Source organism: Taudactylus pleione, unplaced genomic scaffold (genome assembly GCF_031769625.1).
Source record: "Taudactylus pleione unplaced genomic scaffold, aTauple2 ptg001536l, whole genome shotgun sequence".
Taxonomy (NCBI): domain Eukaryota; kingdom Metazoa; phylum Chordata; class Amphibia; order Anura; family Myobatrachidae; genus Taudactylus; species Taudactylus pleione.
In genome coordinates, this window is record NW_028285933.1 from 975,961 (window position 1) to 993,959 (window position 17,999).

Below are 17,999 nucleotides of genomic sequence, written 5' to 3' on the forward strand. Positions count from 1 at the left end.
TTAATAATGTTGACGCGGTTCTAATGTCTGTTGGAGAGGAGTGTGCTCCATGGACATGCAGCACTTAAGGTGTGTGTAGCTGTGGCCGAAGGCTGGCCACACGTGGCTAATGGCGGCCGTGGCACTGAAGGGGTTAACCCCCATGCTGCAGCACCATTTTTTAAAGCAAACAATAGGCACTAGGTGCCCTGTTTTGAAATGTATTACCAGCGCAAGGCGCCAAGTGTTTTAAAAGTTGTAAAATGTTTATGTGCCATGGCCCGGGACCCCCTCTGGCGGCTGTGGCAATGCTGAGTGTTCACCCTCGGTGTGCCGCTCCAGGGAACTGTGTCTAATCACTGCAGCTGCAAGAGATGGGCTCTGGTGGGGGACGCAGAAATGAGGGAGGTTGATGGAGGGTACCACAGCAGCCCAGGATGGATGCCGGGACTGCCAACCAATGGGGACCGGGAGCAAAGCTCCTGTCCCTCCAGCACTCCTGGACTGAGTAACCACACACTGGGAGACCAGGGAAGCCGGCTCCCAGTTAAGCGCAGCAGTGGGGCTGTCCAGGTTAGCTGGCACATAGGGGGACCGGGCTATCTGGCACCCTGTGTGGCGTAAGATGATCCGCTGATGCTGGGGACTGGGAGCCTGGTGCCCCAGCTCCACATTGCAGAGAGAGCTGTTGCAGCTCTGTGCCAGCTGCTGGGGATCGGAAGCCTAGCTCCTGGGCACCCCAGCACTACAGTACCAGGTAGCATGGCCGAGTGGCTGCACGCTGGGGGACAAGGAGAGCCAGCTACCCGCACCCCCAGCAATGTGAGCAGACAACAGGGGAGAGGAGAAATGATTCAAGGTCAAGTTTGCAGAAAGCAAGTGTATTGTGCAAAAAAAAAAAGAGGGCTTGTGATATCAACAGCATTTTAGAACACCTGACAATCACAGTGTCCCTAGACATTTTAAGAAGTGTCATGGGAGTAATCCCACTACTTTGAGATTTATGGGATTAGAATATGTTCTGGGTGACAAAAAAGGAGGCAATAGAGATCATTTATTGGCAAAGAGGGAATCCTTTTGGATTATAACTCTGAACACCTTGCAACCGAATGGGTTAAATGAGGAATATGACATTACTCCTTTCTTAAAGGATTAAAAGCTTTTTGCCTTAGACCTGTTTTTCCCATTTTTTCTATTTTTATTCTTATATTATATATATCATATATTTGGATTTTTATATTTTTTTATTATTGGTCTTTACATATACATGATTCATGCCTTTATGATGTGTTCGTATTTTAAGCAATTTTTGATCGCACATAAATGTGATTTTTTTTATTGCATCATCTATATTTTGATTTTTCATTACATTATTTGTATCATGTTTGCATTTTTAAAATGTGCACTATATATGTTTTTAAATGTGTAATACTGTATATGTATTGTGATTATAAGTATCTGTATATGTTATATTATGATTGTGATATCCGCTACTATCTCTATACAGTGTTTCAAATGCTGATCAGCTAGATTGTCTAATTATAAAACATCTGTGAAAGTAGAGGGATGATTAGTATAGGAGCATGCCCATGGCTCACGCCAAACCAGCCTCCTGACAAAGTCGATGACGAAACGCGTTGAGGCATGGTTTGGCGTTGCTTTCTAATACTGGTTGAGTGGCCGACGGAGATCCCAGAGATATTCGGGTGATACTTTGGCTTTTAAATCTTCGTTTTCATTACTTGCGGTGGTACTTGACCGCTCACTGTGGTACGCATATATATTGAATTAGCCTTATGTCGGCTGTCTGCAATAAAAAAATGTCACGGTTTGATGCAGTATGTGGTGCCCCTTCTTCTTTGCTCTTAATTTCATATATATATATATTCATGCTGTGACTCACCCTGAGCCAAAAAATATAAAAAAGTGTTGCATCTATGTAATTTATTATTAAAAACTGTTTTGAGGATATTATTCAGTCACTACAGGGGGGTACTGGTAGATGTTCTCTTATGCAGGACTGGCCCTAGGCATAGGCATAATAAGCAAATGCCTAGGGGCGACTGAAATACCAAGGGCTCTTCCGTGGTTCCCCCCCCACTGGTGCTGCACACCCCTCCCCCCTACTGCTGGGATAGGAACTCTGCTACAACCAGCCCGGGTCAGAAGGAGCTACTGTCCAGAAGGTCATTCTGGCTACAGGAGGAAACAAAATGGCAGCAAGAAGTTTCCTGTGACAATGAGCATCAGCTAGAGCAAAAAGCCTTATATGTACATTATATTAGACATATAGAATACATGCAATTATCACGAGCCATATTATGCTTCAGAAGTGCTATTTGATTGGTTGTTAAGAGATGTATGCCTATAGCTTTTTGGTATAAATAAAGACAGACTGGGGAGTGGTCCTCAGATCTGAGGGACAAGACCTGAATTCCACAACACATGTTGTGTCCATCTCTTCTCTCCGGCCGGCTGTTGGAACCAAGAGGCAGACTTTCCCAGACCTTGGAACTGGGCTAGGACCCTCATTCCTCGACGGTGTTGAAATATGTACTAAAACTGTGGGTTTTCATATGTATGTACTTATCCGGAAGGGACAGAAGATGGCAATATATTCATATACATGTGTATTGTTTGTCTGCTGTATATTCCTGTACTTACTTGTACTTATTCTCCCATGTGTACTCTAGGAAAAGAGACTGAAGGAGAAATGAAGGTTGTAAACATGTTGTGTTTAAGAAGCTGTTACTGAAAGCTGATGTTTGTCATCTTCATATTGATCCTGCTGCCCAGTACTATATAAAGAAGTTATATATTTTAACACTTGTCCTGTATAATTGTAAGGTAACTCCCTGTGTTGATATTTTATGTATGAGACCTAACGCTGCACACCTATGGTATTCCATCGCCACACGCCAACAGGTTATGGGCCCAGACTGGAGTGTATACAGGATAAAAGTTATCCGGAGTGCATCCTAAGCAGCATCGAGATTGCAAGCCAGAGACATGCTGCACTGCAAGTCCCAGCAGACTGTGTAATATACCCAGGAGAACCTCTAAGAGAAAACTGTGAGTAAAACAAGTTTAATACTTGGGCAGCTCAGACGGTGTAATGGTTAGCGTTACTGCCTCACAGCACTGAGGTCATGGGTTCAATTCCCACTACGGCTCTAACTGTGTGGAGTTTGTATATTCTCCCTGTGCTTGCGTGGGTTTCCTCCGGGTATTCCGGTTTCCTCCCACACTCCAAATATAGACTGGTAGGTTAATTGGCTCCCCACAAAAATTGACCATAGTGTGTATGTTTGCGAGCATGTGGTAGGGAATACAGATTGTAAGACCTGTAGGAGAGGATCGGCAGTGGATTTAGAAGGACAAACAGACAAGAGCAAACCTAAGTTTGCTGGTGGAAGATGATCAGCTCATACACATAAGACCAGAAAGTACAGCTAAAGGCATGTGGGCAGCATTACAGAGAGTGCATGAAAGATCAAGTTTGTACAGAAAGCTATTCCTATTAAGAAAGTTATACCAGATAAAGTTTAACAAAGGCAAGACAATGCAAAAACAAAGTAATTCACTACTAGAGATAACTATACAGCTCAGATCAATGGGAGAAGAAATGAAAACAAGCCACATACAGTATTAGCTATTCTCCTGTGCAGTTACTACATACATCCAGCGCACTAATAAACATGCTGAAACAAGACCTGAAGCACAAATCACACTAGACTTTGTGAAGAATAGGCTCATAGAGGAGTATCAACGAAGAAGGAGCTTACAGAGTGTAATATAGATTGTGATACAGAGGAAGCACTTAAAATGGTGGATATTAAGCCATACACTAGGGAAACAAGAGCACGCTTCAGATGCAAGAAAGTGGGTCACCGAAAGAAAGATTGCGCTATATGGAAGACAGACCAGTACAGACCACCCGAAAGATTACACAAAGAGCCAAAACCACACTTACAGATACAAGTCTACACAATTGCAGTGGAACATTTAAAGCAACAGTAGCCCAATTGTCAGACAAGTCATATGTAGACCCAGGAGCGACTAGTCATATGATGAATAACAAGGACTTCTTTACTAAACTTGATTTGAACCATAAATAAACTATCTACCTGGCAGATGGTACAAATATCATTGCAGAAGGGAAAGGGAATGGTCAATTCTTATGCTCCAAGGGGGATGATAACTACATACAAGTACCCATAACAGATGTACTATATGTTCCCAAGCTAGAAGGAACACTATTGTCAGTAAAGAATTTAGTAGAAAAAGGACTTACTGTAAAGTTCCAGAATAACAAGTGATTTATCCAAAATGGAAGAGAAACGCTAGCTACAGCCAGAATAGAAGAACATTTATATTGTCTGGATATTACAGCGCAGCAGGCAAAGCTAAATACACAGAAACACACTGACTGCATTCAGAAATAATATAGGAGATTAGGACATAGACACCCAAACTGCAAAAGGAAATACAGAGAAGAGACCTAGCCAGGGATCTCACAGTGTCAGAGTGTTCAGAAATTATGAAATGCCAATGCTGCATAAAAGCAAAAGCAACAAGGGCAACAACTCCAAAGAAAAGCAAAAGCAACAAGGGCAACAACTCCAAAGAAAAGCGAAAGCAACAAGGGCAACAACTCCAAAGAAAAGCAAAAGCAACAAGGGCAACAACTCCAAAGAAAAGCAAAAGCAACAAGGGCAACAACTCCAAAGAAAAGCAAAAGCAACAAGGGCAACAACTCCAAAGAAAAGCAAAAGCAACAAGGGCAACAACTCCAAAGAAAAGCAAAAGCAACAAGGGCAACAACTCCAAAGAAAAGCAAAAGCAACAAGGGCAACAACTCCAAAGAAAAGCAAAAGCAGAGCTTCAAGACCACTAGACCTTGTACATAGTGATGTATTCGGACCTATGAAAATACGCACGTCAGGAGATAAAAGGTTTATGCTGACATTTACTGATGACTATTCCAGGTTCACAGTCACCTATCTAATACAAAGTAAACACAAAGTCTTAGACAAACTGCAAGACTATGTGTCCATGACTAGAAACAGATTCATGAGCAATATGCTAGCTCTTCGCAGCGACAACGGAGGTGAGTTCACCAGGCAGAAAATAGAGCAGTACTTACAGTAAGAGGACTCAGCATTGAGCATCAGATGACAGTACCGTACACACCAGAGCAAAACAGTGTATCTGAGAGGAAAAACAGATCGTTAACAGAAATGATAAGATGTATGCTTACAGACTCAGGACTACCTGATATATATTGGGGTGAAGCAGCAATGACAGCCACTTATCTTCAAAATAGACTATTACACCCGGCTCTGAGAGGCAGCCTGGATTGTGCTCCTTAGCACTCTGTACGCTCTGGCGTGGGTCGTCCAGCAGCGGTGCGGGTCCCTGGAGAACGGCGCTGACTGCTGTAGGATGCCAGAGGCTGAAGGCATCCATCTGGAGGCAGGAGAGAGGGGGTGAGTCGGGCAGTGCTTCCACGCTGTAGTTCTCTGGGCGCAGCCATCTTGGATCAGGGGTCAGGTGCCTGTGTTGGCCAATCAGGAGGCAGTCTGGTTCTGTGAAGCTAGCAGCCAATCCTGTGCTACCTGAGTGTACTAAAGGGCTGTCAAGAGGCCCTTTGGTTGCCAGTGCAACGTTTTCACAGCCTATGCTGTGAGCTAGTTCCCTGTGCTCCCTTACCTTACTTGCCGCAGTCCCAATGTATCCTTGCCCATCACCACTCCGCCTGGTACCAGTCAGCTTCTTACTACAGTCCATCTCCTGATTCGCACCTCCTGCTCGATCCGTCAGATCCGGATTTGGATTCAGTAAGCATCTCCTCTGCTGTATCTTGCCTTACGTGTCACCCCGACTTCACGTCTCCTTCATGAGTCACACCCCACTGAGACCGGCTGCGTTCCAGTACCAGACAGCGTCCCCTCAACCATCTTCCGACTCCACTCCAGATTCAAGCCCACGTCCAGCCGTGACATAGACTACTCTCCAATGCAGTAAGAAAAACACCCTATGAGCTGTGGCATGGTAAGAAACCCAGCCTAAAGCACATTAGAATTTTCAGATGCAAAGCCATCACCTACATTTCCGCAGAAAAATGGAGCAAGTTACAGAACTGAGCAGTAGAGGGAGTTCTAGTCAGTTACAGTGAACATTCAAAAGGTTACAGAATTTTAAATAAAAAAATTGGAAAAATAATTATAAGTAACAGTGTGACATTCGTGGAAGAAAAAAAGAGATGATGTCATAATTCCAGCAAACTCAATTGAAGAGGAAAGTACAGAATCCAAAGAAACAGATGAAGTAGAGATCACTCATGAAGTCGAGGTACAACACAAGACAGATACCAGTGACACTCAGGAAGGTATAGGAGATGGAGTGAAAAGCTCTTCAAGAGATAATAAAAGAAAAGCCCCTGTACGTTTATCTTACAAAGTAAAAGCAGTTAACATACGAGAACCTACATCATGGGAAGAAATTGCTATCTTTCCAGAAAGAAAAGCACAGAAATGACTAGGAGCCACAAAGGAAGAAATGGAACCAATGAAAGACAACCAGACATGGACATTGACCAAACTACCAGTAGATAAAAAGGCCAAAGGATGTAAATGGAATTTTAAGATCAAGTATGATACTGAAGGAAAAGTTACAAGCCAAGACTGGTTGCTAAAGGATATTCACAATAATTTGGAGAAGATTATGATGAGACATTTGCTCAAGTTGTGAAGCACACCATCATTAGAACCTTACTCCTAACAGCAGCCATAAAGGGTATTCAGGTAAAACATTTCGATGTGAAGATGGCTTTCCTGCATGGTGAACTAAGAGAAGACATATACATGAAATAACCACCAGGTTTTGTGAATTCTCAAGAACAAGATCATGAATGTACTGTAAGCTTAACAAGAATACATATGGTCTAAAGCAAGCAGCAAGAGCATGGAATACAAAGATGAACGAAGTCTTGATGGAGAAGGGGTTCGTCAGAAGTAAAAAAGAAAACAAAAATTGGAGACCACACTGAAAAAATTCTGCTGTAAAAATAACAGTGATATATCTCTAAAATGAACCTATTAAAGGACTTAATATATAAATAAACTCATGTGGTATCAATATTCCCAACAGATGATCATAAGACCTCAGTCCAACAGACCTATGTATTGGTTAGTCCCTGGTTCTCTCCAGAGTCAGATTACAATATATAAACCAGAGAAGAAAAAAGGAGAAAGGACTCTTTGTGGGGGCACACAGTAGGTACAGAGATTTGGCAAATTCAGCCTTAAAAATTAACTTTTATTAGGTATATGTTGCTCTTCTTTTTAACATCTCTGTACCTACTGTGTGCCCCCATAAAGAGTCATTTCTTCTTTTTTCTTCTCTGGTTTATATGTTGTTCATCAGAATTAAAGCAGGTTCCTGTCTTTGTACAAAGTTAATAGAGGAAAGCTTTTTCTATGTATTCATTTATGTGGATGATTTGCTAGTTTGTTTTGAACAAGAAGGGGACGAAATTGAACTACTATAAGAACTAAACAGTCAGTTTGAAACAAAAGACCTAGGTCACATAACTCATTACTTGGGAAAGCAAATCTCAAGAGAAGATGATAGAACATTCACATTAAGTCAGAAAAACAAGATTCAGGAAACCATTGTGGAATTAGGTAAGCAAGAAGCAAAGATAGCAAGCACTGTTATGGAGACAAATTACGTAAAGGAATCAAACGATCAGAGTACACTCTTACAAGATGATCATAGGAGCATAGGAGTGGCAAAAGCAGACAAGGAGGACAACACCAATAGGATAGGGGAGGAAGCTGGTTTTGCAACAATGAGCCAGAAGCCCTGTCAGCCGTGAAGGGCCAGTTCACTGGAATGAGACCCAACTCCTCAGGAGAACATGAGGAGCGGCGGAGACAGGTGATATCAGGAGAGCAGATCCCCCAACCATGAGGCACGCTGGCCAGCACACCACATAGTATCCACCAGGGCTCCCAAGGTAGATGAAACATCCCATGCAGAGATATCTGATGGGGCAGTAAGGAAACTCAGGAGGCAGGAGGACACATTCCATGAGGTTAGAAGACTGGGGGATCTTGAAGTCACACCAAGAAAATGGCATCATCAGCACAATTATGTGGTAATAAGGCAACTCCGTCAAAAATAAAGGTCTCCACATCAGCCCTCAATCTTTTCCAATAAAGCAGTGACAGAGTAGCATGGATAGAGGCTTTTTTTATGGGACATATGTGCTTAGATGGAAATGATTCAGAGGAGCTCTGGTGAAATGCGGCTATAGACAATGCTCCACCCACCAAAAGTTCATGATGTAAATTTTTACACAGTGCCTGAACACACAACACAGTGCCTCACAGCACTCCTCCTAGTAATGGCACCCTAATGACGTTATTTTTTACACAGTGCCTGAACACACAACACATGCCTCACAGTGCTCCTAGTAATGGCACCCTAATGACGTTATTTTTTACACAGTGCCTGAACACACAACACATGCCTCACAGTGCTCCTAGTAATGGCACCCTAATGACGTTATTTTTTACACAGTGTCTGTACACACAACCCATGCCTCACAGCACTCCTAGTAATGACACCCTAATGACATTATTTTTTACACAAAGCCTGAATAAACAACAGCTTTTATTTCAACATGTTCAATGCTTTTTTAATCCTAATGGCATTTTTCAGTGCCTCACAGTGCTGCAGCCCAGTCCCACACCCTCTCTCTCCATTCTCCAGTGTGAGATGGCACCTGAACACTAGGAATGGACTTTAGCTTGCAATCCAAAACATGTGAGATCTGACAGCGGGAAGATGACATTTGACCTCATTTTGAAATTCGAGCTTTGCGGGAAGACCCGAGCTGGGGCTCGGTTTATCTCAGTACCCCTAATTTTGGGTGTTTTCTGTTTCCACGGAAACCGAACCGCACATCTCTAGTTTAGATAAAGAGTTTATAGAGGCTTAGTTATAGTAAATGCACTTATTGCATTTGCACAGAAGTACATGTGCTTAAACTTTATAATGGCTCCTAAGAAAGTTCTGGTGCTGAAGGTAGCAAAGATGTTTCTGCCTTATGCTGTACTAAAGCTTGTGTTATGCTGTAATGTACAGGACACGGAGCCCCACACCTCAGGATGTCCCCATTTGTCTGATGGTTTCTAGGACCTGTTGTGAATGCAGTCTAAGGAATGGCATAGTGACAGGATGAAGGCTGGGCTACGAGATGAGTTCCTTAGAGGTCCAGAGACTCTGTGCCAACCATAAAGGTCTTGTCTGCAGAACTGACAATCAAGGACAATGACATTTGGGATCTGTGACTTTAAATGATTGTAGCAGCTTATACCTGAGAATTTGGACTGACATACAGTATATGCCCATGTGTAATGTTATCTGACCCTAGACTAGTTATATAGTGACCTGGAATTGATTGATGATGAGACCTACGTAAGGTTTCGCCCCTGTGCTGCGTCATTGGGGCCGCTGTACTGCTCTGACCGTTATTACTGACTGGAAGAAACCTTTGGACATTAGCGTTCTATTATTATCATAATATGTAAAGATAAACTATAAAGTCTCAATGAGGAAATGCTAATGTTAACTACGATTCCAGTGTGAGAACCTGACTCTAACTAGTTTACTTGCAGTGATTTATAACCTTATAACCTTATACCCACCACCCCTGGTACATATGGCAAGTTCTGTTGTTATTTTGATTGCTTATTGAAATTCTAACTGTTTATGCACTATATGGGCTTTTCCTGCTCTGTTTTTAGAACATACTGTATATATATATATATATTAGGGGTGAGCGGGTTCGGATTTCTGAAATCCGAACCCCCCCGAGCCCCCCCGATCCGAGTCCGATCCGAATCAGGCTCGACTTTTCCCGCCTGACTCGGATCTGAAATCGAGGCAAAACGTCATCATCCCGCCTTCCGAGTCTCGCGGGTTTTGGATCCTATATAAGGTACCCACGTCGGCGCCATTTTCTCACTCGGCTGTGGACAGTGAAGAGGGAGGGTGGGAGTTAGGGCTGTGTAGTGTAGTGTAGTGTAGTGTAGTGCTGCTGTTGTCCACTACTTCAAAGTCCATAGGGGCTGGCTGTGTTGTGCTGTGCTGCTGTTGTTAATAGGGGCTGTGTCCACTACTTCAAAGTCCATAGGGGCTGGCTGGACTGTGTTGTGCAGTCAGTTCTCCATAGGGGCTGTGTCCACTCCAAAGTCCTGTGCAGTGTCCCAGTCCTAAAGAGGTGCTGTAGTGTTGTCCAGGGGGTGCTCTGTCCATCAGGGGTGCTCCCCCCAAGTGCTAAAAAAATAATATATTTTCTGTGTTTGTGAATTGTGTGCGCAGTAGCCGCACGTGCATCAACAAAGTAGTGCCAAGCGTGCGCCTGTGTCATAAGTAAAGGGCCGGCTGGCTTGACCGTTAAAGGGTGCTGTAACCCCCGAAAGTACACTCCAGTCCAAACCAAAAAAAAATTATTTTCTGTGTTTGTGAATTGTGTGCGCAGTAGCCGCACGTGCATCAACAAAGTAGTGCCAAGCGTGCGCCTGTGTCATAAGTAAAGGGCCAGCTGGCTTGACCGTTAAGGGTGCTGTAACCCCCGAAAGTACACTCCAGTCCAAACCAAAAAAAAAATTATTTTCTGTGTTTGTGAATTGTGTGCGCAGTAGCCGCACGTGCATCAACAAAGTAGTGCCAAGCGTGCGCCTGTGTCATAAGTAAAGGGCCGGCTGGCTTGACCGTTAAGGGTGCTGTAACCCCCAAAGTACACTCCAGTCCAAACCAAAAAAAAAATTATTTTCTGTGTTTGTGAATTGTGTGCGCAGTAGCCGCACGTGCATCAACAAAGTAGTGCCAAGCGTGCGCCTGTGTCATAAGTAAAGGGCCGGCTGGCTTGACCGTTAAGGGTGCTGTAACCCCCGAAAGTACACTCCAGTCCAAACCAAAAAAAAAATTATTTTCTGTGTTTGTGAATTGTGTGCGCAGTAGCCGCACGTGCATCAACAAAGTAGTGCCAAGCGTGCGCCTGTGTCATAAGTAAAGGGCCGGCTGGCTTGACCGTTAAAGGGTGCTGTAACCCCCAAAGTACACTCCAGTCCAAACCAAAAAAAAAATTATTTTCTGTGTTTGTGAATTGTGTGCGCAGTAGCCGCATGTGCATCAACAAAGTAGTGCCAAGCGTGCGCCTGTGTCATAAGTAAAGGGCCAGCTGGCTTGACCGTTAAAGGGTGCTGTAACCCCCAAAGTACACTCCAGTCCAAACCCCAAAAAAATTAATTTTCTGTGTTTGTGAATTGTGTGCGCAGTAGCCGCACGTGCATCAACAAAGTAGTGCCAAGCGTGCGCCTGTGTCATAAGTAAAGGGCCGGCTGGCTTGACCGTTAAAGGGTTCTGTAACCCCCAAAGTACACTCCAAACCAAAAAAATATATATTTTCTGTGTTTGTGACTTGTGTGCACTGTGGCTGCACGTGCATCAACAAAGGAGCAGCGCCAAGCGTGCGCCTGTGTCCCATAAGTAAAGAGCCGGCTGGCTCATTTCTTAAAGGGTGGTGTAACCCACAAAGTGCACTACTCTCCAGCAAAAATAAAAAAATATTTTCTGTGTTTGTGTGCGCTTTAGCCGAACGTATATATAACATAAATGGAGGACCAAACTTTCTCTGATAAAAATAAAATAGGGAAAGATCAAGAACCACTTCCTACTAGTGCTGTTGCTGCTGCTGGGAGTTGTTCATCATCCCAGAGAGGAAGTAGGAACATCACTACTTTTACTAAACAATTGACCCTCCAACAGTCCCTAGCGATGAGGATGAAGTACGACAGCAGTCATCCTGAAGCAAAACGTATAACTGAGGCCTTGACTGCTATGTTGGTGTTAGACGTGCGTCCGGTATCCGACATTAGTGCAGTGGGATTTAGACAATTGATGGAGGTAGTGTGTCCTCGGTTCCAAATCCCGTCTAGATTCCACCTGCATCCTCAAAGCAGCAGCGACAAGCGTGCGTCTGTCTGTTAAAGGGTGGTGACACCCTCAAAGTGTGCTACACAAACAATTAAAATATTGTTCTTTTTTTTTCTGTCTTTGTGAAATGTGTGGGCTGTAGCCGCACCTGCATCCTTAAAGCAGCAGCGACAAGCGTGCGTCTGTCTGTTAAAGGGTGGTGACACCCTCAAAGTGTGCTACACAAACAATAAAAATATTCTTCTTCTTTTATCTGTCTATGTGAATTGTGTGGGCTGTAGCCGCACCTGCATCCTTAAAGCAGCAGCGTCAAGCGTGCGTCTGTCTGTTAAAGGGTGGTGACACCCTCAAAGTGTTCTACACAAACAATTAAAATATTGTTCTTTTTTTTCGGTCTTTGTGAAATGTGTGGGCTGTAGCCGCACCTGCATCCTTAAAGCAGCAGTGACAAGCGTGCGTCTGTCTGTTAAAGGGTGGTGTAACTCTCAAAGTGCTCCAAAAAATAAAAAACTATTTTTTTTATGTGTTTGTGACTTGTGTGCGATGTAGCCGCACTTGCATCCTCAAAGCAGCAGCGACAAGCGTGCGTCTGTCTGTTAAAGGGTGGTGACACCCTCAAAGTGTGCTACACAAACAATAAAAATATTCTTTTTTTTTTTCTGTCTTTGTGAATTGTGTGGGCTGTAGCCGCACTTGAATCCTCAAAGCAGCAGCGACAAGCGTGCGTCTGTCTGTTAAAGGATTACATCGGTGACAGCATCCAAGTAGGCATGTCAGACAGTCCGTACCTGTACTGGCAGGAAAAAGAAGCAATTTGGAGGTCCCTGTACAAACTGGCTCTATTTTACCTGAGTTGCCCCCCCTCCAGTGTGTACTCCGAAAGAGTGTTTAGTGCAGCCGGGAACCTTGTTAGCGAAAGGCGTAGGAGGTTGCTTCCACAAAATGTGGAGAAGATGATGTTCATAAAATGAATGATCAACTCTTCCAGGGAGACCAGCCTCCAGAACGTACAGAGGGACCTGTGGTTCCAGCAGGGACGAATTAACACTCTGTGAGGATGAGGATGTACATAACACTGACGAGGGTGAGGAATCTGTGGATGAGGAGGATGAGGACGACTTCTTGCCTCCGTAGAGCCAGTTTGTGCAGGGACAGATTAATTGCCAGCTTGTTTTGTGGGGGCCCAAACGAACCAATCATTTCAGCCACAGTTGTGTGGCAGACCCTGGCGCTGAAATGATTGGTTTGTTAAAGTGTGCATGTCCTGTTTATACAACATAAGGGTGGGTGGGAGGGCCCAAGGACAATTCCATCTTGCACCTCTTTTTTTTCTTTGCATTATGTACAGTTTGGGGCCTAGTTTTTCAATGCCATCCTGTCTGCCACTGCAGTTTCACGCCTAGATGGGTCACGTGTTTGTGCCGCCCACTCGTGTCGCTTAGCATAGTCATCCAGCTACCTCGGTGCAACCTTTTGGACATAAAAACACTATTGTGAGGTGTGAGGTATTCAGAATAGACTGGAAATGAGTGGAAATTAAGGTTATTGAGGTTAATAATAGCATAGGAGCAGAAAAACCTACAAATTCTGTGATTTTAGCTGTTTTTATGCTTTTTTTCAAAAAAATACAGATCCAAAACACAAAACCCAGAACCCAAAACACGGAAGGGTGGTTTTGGCAAAACCAATCCAGATCCAAAACACGAAGAAAGATCCAGATCCAAAACCAAAACACAAAACACGAAAAGTGGCCGGTGCACACCCCTAATATATATATATACACTGCTCAAAAAAATAAAGGGAACACTAAAGTAACACATCTAGATCTGAAGGAATGAAATATTCTTATTAAATACTTTGGCCCTCATTCAGAGCCGCTCGTTAGCGGCAGTACGCTCGTTCCGAGCGATGTTTGCACATCTGCGCATGCGTACGGTTTTTAGTACGCATGCGCGAACCAGTCAGTGCGGCCGAAAATCGTTGGTACGCAATATAGCGAGTGCCTGCTATTTTGAATGACAGAATGAGGCGTATGTGGGTGGTAACAGGGGAAGGTGCTTGAAAATGGGGAGTGGAGATCCGAACGCAGGCGTGCTTAAAGGTCAAAACGGGCGTTTTATGGGTGTGTATATTTAAAACAGCAGCGTCATTGTTCACGTCACTGGGTTATTTTATAGCCAGAACTGCTCGCAAATTTGTGGTAGCAAACACCAACCACAAGAATAGCGAGCAGTTCATACGCTGGTCGATGTACTCGATTAATCTAATAAATAGCGGACATGACGTAGGATGCGAGCGGCCAGGGGGCGTTTGTAACAAATAAACGAGCGTATGTTTTGCTCGCTCGTTCAGACTTAGAGGTGTGAACAGACTGCAATGTGCGTACGGATCATTTGAATAGCCACCCCTTGTTTTTAAACGAACGACCGCAAATAGCGAACGGCTCTGAATGAGGGCCTTTGTTCTTTACATAGTTGAATGTGCTGACACCAAAATCACACAAAAATTATAATTGGAAATCAAATTTATTAACCCATGGAGGTCTGGTTTTGGAGCCACACTTAAAATGAAAGTGGAAAAACACACTACAGGCTGCTCCAACTTTGATGTAATGTCCTTAAAACAAGTCAAACTGAGGCTCACTAGTGTGTGTGGCCTCCACGTGCCTGTATGACCTCCCTACAACGCCTGGGCATGCTCCTGATGAGGTGGCGGATGGACTCCTAAGGGATCTCCTCCCAGACCTGGACTAAAGCATCTGCCAACTCCTGGACAGTCTGTGGTGCAACATGGCGTTGGTGGATGGAGCGAGACATGACGTCCCAGATGTGCTCAATTGGATTCAGGCCTGGGGAACGGGCGGGCCAGTCCATAGCATCAATGCCTTCGTCTTGTAGGAACTGCTCACACACTCGAGCCACATGAGGTCTAGCATTGTCTTGCATTAGGAGGAACCCAGGGCCAACCGCACCAGCATATGGTCTAACAAGGGGTCTGAGGATCTCATCTCGGTACCTAATGGCAGTCAGGCTACCTCTAGCAAGCACATGGAGGGCTGTGCGGCCCCCCAAAGAAATGCCACCCCACACCATTACTGACCCACTGCCAAACCGGTCATGTTGGAGAATGTTGCAGGCAGCAGAACGTTCTCCTTGACGTCTCCAGACTCTGTCACGTCTGTCACATGTGCTCAGTGTGAACCTGCTTTCATCTGTGAAGAGCACAGGGTGCCAGTGACGAATTTGCCAATCTTGGTGTCTCTGGCAAATGCCAAACGTCCTGCACGGTGTTGGGCTGTAAGCACAACCCCCACCTGTTGACGTCGGGCCCTCATACCACCCTCATGGAGTCTGTTTCTGACTGTTTGAGCAGACACATGCACATTTGTGGCCTGCTGGAGGTCATTTTGCAGGGCTCTGGCAGTGCTCCTCCTGTTCCTCCTTGCACAAAGGCGGAGGTAGCGGTCCTGCTGCTGGGTTGTTGCCCTCGTACGGCCTCCTCCACATCTCCTGATGTACTGGCCTGTCTCTTGGTAGCGCCTCCATGCTCTGGACACTACGCTGACAGACACAGCAAACCTTCTTGCCACAGCTCCCATTGATGTGATCCTGGATGAGTTGCACTACCTGAGCCACTTGTGTGGGTTGTAGACTCCGTCTCATGCTAGCACTAGAGTGAAAGCACCGCCAGCATTCAAAAGTGACCAAAACATCAGCCAAAAAGCATAGGAACTGAGAAGTGGTCTGTGGTCGCCACCTGCAGAACCACTTCTTTATTGGGGGTGTCTTGCTAATTGCCTATAATTTCCACCTCTTGTCTATTCCATTTGCACAACAGCATGTGAAATTGATTGTCAATCAATGTTGCTTCCTAAGTGGACAGTTGGATTTCACAGAAATGTGAATGACTTGGAGTTACATTGTGTTGTTTAAGTGTTCCCTTTATTTTTTGAGAAGTGTATATATATATATATATAATTTTATATATATATATATATATATATGTATATATATATATATATATATATATATATATATACATGGACAATATTACCAGCCGGTGTGCTGTCTCCTCGAATACATAAAGAGTAGTTACCAATACATATACTGTATGTCCACACTGAATTCAATACAAACTGGAACGTCGCTGCTACTTGGATCTCAGGTACACAACCCACACCGCCAATCGCAGAGGCTGCAGCGTGTTGAGACCACGCTAACCGGTCGATGAAGTGGAGAGTCTAAAGGCCCCATACATCAGCAATCTGGAAACCACAATTGAACAATTGGAATATTTGTTGGCCGATTTTAGGATTTCCCAATCTAGCAATCTGCGCCCATACACTACAGATCTTTCTCAGTGATTTGCAGATCATTTTCAGCAGACACAGATCTGCCAGTCTTGAAAGGCTCCATCATTTTACTAGTAACAGTCTGCAAATCTGCTGATCATCGCCATACACTAGCAATCTACAGCCCCAATCCATCTGTGACATCCAACATGTTGGACAACCTGATTTACCAATTCCAATCACTTTTAGGTTGCAATCTGCGATCTGTGAGCCCCTTAGGATGATAATCAGATATGTCATAGAAACACTCCTAACATGTTTCGTAATTACCTTCATCAGAGGGCTGGCTCCAATGATGTGAGATCCTTCTTTCATAGCTATAATCAACATCTCACAGTTGTGGATCATTACCAATCATCAGATAGAAATGTTACAAGGATATTTTACACAGATTGGTACAAAATACCATAAATACATACAGAGAAACATCAGTCCATATAAAAAATACATAACCCACAAAGGCATTGACCCATAAAGCAGAGCTATTCAGGTAGCTTATATACAATATATATTAAAATATCTTATACCAGAGGTTTCCAAACACGGTCCTCAATGCTGCAATATATGGTCAGTGCTTACTTACACGTCACCTTAATCATTTTAAAAAACTTTATTCCCTGAATGCTTTGTGCAGCTAAAAACATACAAATTTTAAGCCAATTTAAATAACTTTCTAAGTATATTTTGAATATTTATCTAAAACCATCTTACAGTGGAGGATTATACAATACATCGATTTCACAATACCTGATAAATAAAGAGCCTTTAACAATTGATTACTCAGCCAATAAATATTCATCATCTGTATATACAGAGTTAATCTATAATCTGGACTCTAGGAAAACCTATAACAGATGGTGGGTGCGGAAGATACATTGTAACAATCAATCATAATGTTACACGTATCTACATACTTGACATGAGATGTTTATTTTTAGCAGGAGACAATGTTACTGTAAAAATGAGCACACAGGGCGTGATACAGCAAGGATCGTAGTTGCTAATACGTACGCAATCGGCCGATTGTTGCGTTGTGCACATGCGTATGCATCGCAGCGTGCGTACGTGAACTAGCCATTGCAATCGGGACTGCGATCGCAGCGACTACGCAGATCCATCGCAGAGTGACTGACAGGAAGTACCGTTTGTGGGTAGTGACGGGGGGTGGTCGGGGAAGCGCAGGTGTACCAGTGCGATGGAACGCATCGGGGGGTGTGCATAGCATAAATTATCCAATTGCGATGCCGATTGTAGTCTAAGGACTCATAGTGTGCATGGAAGTTAGCAATTCCTGAGTAAGGTCAGAGGTTGGGCCAGTGTGCTTGGTACTCGATTGTACCGATGGTTTCGCAGTCTTGCTAAGGATTACAGATGTGTGTAAGGTAAGGTGGGCGTCCTTATATAGTGCTGCGGTGGCATAGCGATCACAATGAATTAGCATATCATCGCTGTTAAACTACGTGCGTAATCAGTATTGCATTCGCAGTTGTGTTCTGTAATGAATCAGGCCCACAGATCTTAATCCAAAACTTACGGCAATAAAAGTAGAGATATTAGTCAGATATATTTATCCCCTTCGGGGTCAGGGCGTTTAATGTAAGAATCTAATATGTCTCTTTTGATAAGAGTTTTATTTCTGTATCCACCGCCCTTGTCA